The sequence below is a fragment of the Branchiostoma lanceolatum genome, chromosome 2 (assembly GCF_035083965.1).
Source record: "Branchiostoma lanceolatum isolate klBraLanc5 chromosome 2, klBraLanc5.hap2, whole genome shotgun sequence".
NCBI lineage: Eukaryota > Metazoa > Chordata > Leptocardii > Amphioxiformes > Branchiostomatidae > Branchiostoma > Branchiostoma lanceolatum.
Window position 1 is genome coordinate 29,710,308 of NC_089723.1, and position 6,218 is coordinate 29,716,525.

Consider the following 6,218-nt stretch of genomic DNA (forward strand, 5'->3'; position numbering starts at 1 on the left):
CTGCTGTCTGATCGCCCTGTATCTAGGTCAGTGATTTGGATGTATAACATATAGATGCGATTGGTAGTCCATACGAAACTGGTCGCTTTTGGACCAATCATATCCGGCATGCCCGAGGCCGGGTATTTGATGTTTGCGTTAGGGCCATAGCGATGAGTAACGTTAACCAGGTTAGGTACACAATGCACTGATCGTCCTCGATAACGTTTACACGGGTCTTCGGCTAGTGTGGCCGAGCGGACATTGTCGGTGTTGGTCTAAGCTGTTCGTATTCCATATCTGGCGTGTTGTAAGTGCTTGAAACGGAAGAGCCAAGAAACTGAATATCGACACCAGAAAAATGAGACTTTAAGAATCATCAAAACGGAGTATTATGATATAAAGGACCATGGAATTTTTTTCCGTGCGCTTTTAGTGTTAATTTTCCGCAGACCAAACAATCTTCACTGATTGGTCAGTGTACTTTAGCGGACCAATCAGCCTCGACATAACAATGTTGACGGCGTAGTTGTAGTTCTACTTTATTCACACACAGGGCGGTACTAATGTCTGGGGTTCACGAGAGCTCCTTCATAGACGTCTAAAAGATATTGAGTGTGACGTGAACCATGTGTTTGCATCCATAGCTGATAGGGGGCTCAAACCTATACCTTCTTCAAGAGCCCAATGGCTAATTCCTGCCGTAGCATGTCCAGGACATGAGATATAGAAAACAGAAGTTCTGCTGCAGTACCAGGGAAAGCCGCTAGGTGGTCCATAGTCGAAGTCCCAACAAACGACACCAAAAACCTAAGAGATAGATTGGGAAAATCAGAGCTCAATTTTCATTACCAGTAAGAAAAAGCTGTATTAGCCTTCTGTGCTAGGATAGGGCTTCCATGATTAGGACTAAACATTATAAAACATTTTCTTATTGGTAATGCAAATCAAGCCCTGATTTGCATGATCTATCTGTAAGGTTTTTGGTGCCGTTGTTAAGCCTTCTGTGCTAAGATTATCATTCCGAATTCAAGGTGATCTGACTTTAAGTGCACTTTACTTTGGCTGGTAATGTACATTTTAATTGTAAAAATAGTCTCTGAACAGACCGATGTCAATTTGTCTTAAACCAAAATAATGCTTTGATGAAATTTTTGTATTCTTTTTAAGGAATGACGGGGAAATATAAATTATTCAACCCCGCCCCATGTACACAGCCTTTGTTGCCCAGAAACATAGGAGAAAAAAGTAGAATGAAGACAAGAACAACAGTATAATCCTTTGATTAACATTTTACTTTGCGATGGCCACATTGTATCTGACATTGTGCGATCAGTATTGCCTTTTGCAATACAAAATCATTGACTGTCATTCATACATACTGTTCTCAAAGCTTAAAAATTATCTATATAAAGATAAATATTGGCTGTTTTTGTGTTAAAATCCTTACAGATGTCGAGATAAAAATCTTTCCAACAAGACAATGAATTGGTGAATGAGGTACATATACACTGTTCCAATATTTGCCCATTTCCATATACAACGTACCAGCACTCTAGTATAGAAGACACAAGTACATGACCGAATAACAGAGAGGAATGTCATATCAATCCATGTGTTTTTAAAAGCATGTCCACAGTTGCTTCAGACTTAAAAGACATAATATGTATTTCTTATATATAATAACTGTACATATGTTAACATGTTATGTAAAAAGCTGATCCTTATTTGATATGATCATATCAACTATTCTTCAAGAGTCATTTATAATGTAACACATGATGCAGTGTCTACAGCTATATCAATGATGTTGGAAGAAAAGGGATAATTATATTTACTATTATGATAGTTCTGTCGATAAAGACGTGAAAGTACATGATTCATATTCAACGTGGGAATGTAAAGAATGTGCAATTTTGTGCTACCAACATCTGAACCCAAGTTATGAATGTGTAAATGCTGGAAACGACTACCACGTAGGTTATCGCTGATCGCCCCACTACCACCGCAAATACATGTACGCACCAAATGTAAGTCACTTCAATGCTTACTGCTCATCTTTGCTATGTATTACATTTTAACAAATGAATTGACACAAATAAATCAGTGTTATGATAAAGCATATACGTCGTGGACCTGAATTATGGGTGGAATCAAATCGCATAACTATTTTGTACTGCTCTGCAGAGATTCTGTCCGTGGTACTGAAAACCTACTCCAATTGTTATAAACAGTCCACGTCTTCCACATACTATCACTCTGACAAACTACTTTCCACCTGTTGTTACAAATGTAAAGTTGCCAGCTATACGAGATTTGGTGCAAGGATATCATCGATTCAGACTCTTACAGTTTTGGCAAGTACACTTTGAAAAGTTGAATAAAAACGCTAAGTTGTAAATTTGAAGAAAAGTCGTCGGTGTGCATAGCTACACTCTATCTTTCCGCACTTGTACATGGATTCATGCTGTAAATGAATAACACCGCTCATAAAGACAAACAACCAGTTGTATAGTTATATATGTCTTTTTAATTAGAAGATAAGTAACGTGATAGCATACGTTCTTGTACCCTGTTTCTGACCGCATGTCAAAGTAACGGGAGGCTTTTCCTCATTCAGTGTTACAGAAATGGTTACACCAGCCCTTTTGTACTACCACGTGGAAAGTCAGTGTAAATCTATATTTTCCATAAAAGAAGCTGTGCGTCATATCACAATATGGCTTTGTCTTCACACACATTTCTTGATGTGCTAGATTTTACAGCTGTTGGGTTGCATACACATGGAACTGGTTCAGACCTATGCGTACTGGTTATATTAATCAACACAATATAACAATGTTTGGTATCACAAAGAGGGCTAGTGTAGCATCTATCTATGCTATTTGTTACACTATTTTGTTCTGTCGGCAGCATGAACGTCAAACATACAAAACCTTTCAATGTTGTCATTGTTAGTTACATACATGATGGTGGGTTATCACATTAATTTCCTTCTTAATTTTGTTAGTCTGCTATGTGTTTTTTTTAGCAGTTCCAACATTTTTCAATTAGCGACATTTCATGAATCAGGAGAGAACCCATTTTCCATTACTACTGCATGTTGATGTACTGTTACGGCACTGTAATATTAATGTATGCTTATTTCTGACTTGTATGTTGTGACGATCATTAATTGAAAATGGACAAACACCAAAAACAACTTCGGCTTCAGTGCCTCAACAGCGTTGTACTTCAGGACCACAGCTGCATTTGCATCCTGGCACTCTCTCTGCCCCACCAGAATGATGTATGAAGTTCTTTGACACAATCGTTTCTGCCCATCAAAGCACATAGCCTCCAGCCTGCCATTCCTAACATCTCTGTACTTGTTACAAAACTGGGACAGTCAAGGGCTAATTCTTTTCTCCATAAGATTCTGATGTAGACAAACTTTATGTGTCCTTTTTTATCATTCTTTTTTTGGGGGGACTCGTCTTTTAACACAATGGATAATTGAAATGGGACCATATGGGAACTTAACAGAGAGGAGGAAAACGTAGACGGATGGACAAAATATAGGAGCTGGATAAAAAGGGTCGGGGCTGATCATGAATTACGTCGGAGGGAGAACAGGGACAGAGGGGTTGGAGTGGGAAGGGACGGTGTGGGAGGGGCTTAAGTCTGTGGTGACCAGGGGGTTAAGTCGGGGAGGGGGGCGTACGGCAGGGGAGGATTGGTGTTGTCGAGGAACTGTGAGATGGGCTGGGAAGGGGCGGTGTCTGAGGCGGGATAATAAGGGGCGGCGGCGGGGTTCAATGTAGAAGGGGTGGAGACGGGAACAGAGGGGGTGGACTGGGAAGGGGCGGTGTATGAGCTGGGGTAAAAAGGGAGGGCGGTGGGGTCTAGTTCACTAGGGGTGGATACTGGGACAGAGGGGATGGACTGGGACGGGACGTCGAGTGTCCAGGGGGGGTAATCAGGCAGGGGGACATATGGCAGAGGGAGGTTGGTGTTGTCGAGGAATAGGGAGGTACATCCGGGTGGCAGAGGGGGGTGGATATGAACGTAGGGGGTGATCTGGGGAGGGGTGGCGGCGGCAGACGGAAGCGGCGGGGTGCTGGGTGTCAGGATGGGTGCGGGATCTGTGAAAGCAAGAATCTCATCATGAATCAGCTGTGAAAAAAACACATTGAAAATCAATATAAAAATAGATAGTCTTCAGCAAACTCACTGACTTTGCACTTTTCAGTCAAGTATGCAATTAATTTTTCATGAGATTACTTGCAAATCAAAACAATGTGGAAATACAAGAAGAATGAAAGACATAGATAAAGGCGGAATGATTACTATTCTTGATCTATTTCTACCTAAGACATCTAAAGGCATTGACTTCCTTTCTGTATGCAAAGCTAGGAGTTGAATTGTCCAACGTTTTGGTAGATGAACGGATTGGACGACTCAAGCAAGCAGATGATTTTGTTGTTCGTTGAGATGTGAGAAGTTTGCGGCAATGTTGGAGTCGTCTATGACTAATTTACTCATTTTTAAGGTATTTTTGACATATTGACACACTAAAATGTACAGTATTTAACGCTACTTCACCGAAGTTCGATAAAACCGAGTTCCTTCCGATAAGATCTAATTGAAACCAACCTGGCAACACAATAAACAATAATTTTCTGTTGTATGCCAATATCATAGATTACCTTTGTCACTTATTCTGTATGACCCTATATGTTATATTTGCTCTCTAGTCCTGCTGATACAATGTTATTGATGCTGCATCTAACATATATCCCCAAATACCGCACGTTTTTAAAAATCCCGTATACATGTTACCCTGTGAATTTAGGTGAAGTAGCGTTACCTATTCTAAAAGATCTAATTGAAACCAACCTGGCAACACAATAAACAATAATTTTCTGTTGTATGCCAATATCATAGATTACCTTTGTCACTTATTCTGTATGACCCTATATGTTATATTTGCTCTCTAGTCCTGCTGATACAATGTTATTGATGCTGCATCTAACATATATCCCCAAATACCGCACGTTTTTAAAAATCCCGTATACATGTTACCCTGTGAATTTAGGTGAAGTAGCGTTACCTATTCTCTCGTTAATAGGCAGTTGAAGTTCGGGCAATATTCCTACCGTTCAGTTGGAATCCTGTTGTGATGTTGAGTTCTGTTTGGGCCACCACGTTTTCAATCACTTTGTTCAGAATATCTGTATGTAAAGAATGTAAAACAATTTTTTGTAATAGTGGTTGTGAGGCTTTTTACTGGTATAGTGACTCAATTTGCCTTATTTAAAGATGGCTGTGATTTACTTGTAGCCATACAAGTGTCACTATCTTAAGTAAAAAGTTTGGTATAGGAATAGTGCCGAGGGTTTGGTACAAGTTATCAAGTATACTGCATAAACATTAAAGTCAAACAGTTATGTACAACATTTTCTGTGGCAAACGTAAGAAAAGGTAGAAATATTCTGTCTTTCACAGGATTCCAGTACATTTACTTTGTCTTTCAATTACTCAAGAATTTCACGTCGGCACCTCAAACAGAATTGTTGACGCCTTGCCGGTCTACTGTACCTGTGAATGACTTTTACAGGTGACATCATGGTAATGTACAACTGATTGATCTACAAGCAGTTCTACCGGTGGCAATGGCAGTATCCAAAGGCCCAAACACTATTTGGACACTGTTTTTCCCTTTGGACACTGTCATTGTCACCGGTTTGTCTGCTTGCAGATCGAGTAGAAACTAATTTGTGCTAACGCATGTACCCACAGTTTTCTTCATACTCAGTAGTGGAGGTGTGGTTATCTGAGCATTTCCCAGTACATACCGGTAACGACGTCGACGTCTCCTACCGAGGACGGGACATCGGTTGAGTACGGCACTAGTGGCTCGGCGGGGACGGGCGGTGGAGCGGTGTCCGTGGAGGCTACTGTGAAAAGCGTCGTTTAGCGACATTGTCAAAACTGATTCTCCCTTCCCCGAAAGTTATAGACCTTGTTTTCACTTTTCCCCGAAGCCTGCTTTGTGAGGCTTAGCCACATCGTGTGGCGAACACAAACATAGGAATATACGAAACAAAACATTAATATATACTATTCTTCCTAAGTCACAGTTAAATGTCTATTCAACAGACTTTTACAATATTCTTTGCCGGTCTACTGTGTATTGCAGAGGAAGAAGGTCTAGTCAGAGTTAAGCTCCACCACATTACCATCTAGTTGAGGCCGTT

General features: G+C 40.5%; 1 long non-coding RNA gene across 1 annotated transcript; it reads right to left on the bottom strand.

Annotated features, from left to right (window-relative positions):
- Positions 1-3,449: 3,449 nt before the first annotated feature.
- On the bottom strand, positions 3,450-5,899 carry LOC136426754 (uncharacterized). Its single transcript, XR_010754346.1, has 3 exons — positions 5,817-5,899; positions 5,118-5,192; positions 3,450-4,103 (listed from the first exon to the last, which is right to left on the bottom strand). It is a non-coding gene; the product is annotated as an uncharacterized lncRNA (long non-coding RNA).
- Positions 5,900-6,218: the final 319 nt, after the last annotated feature.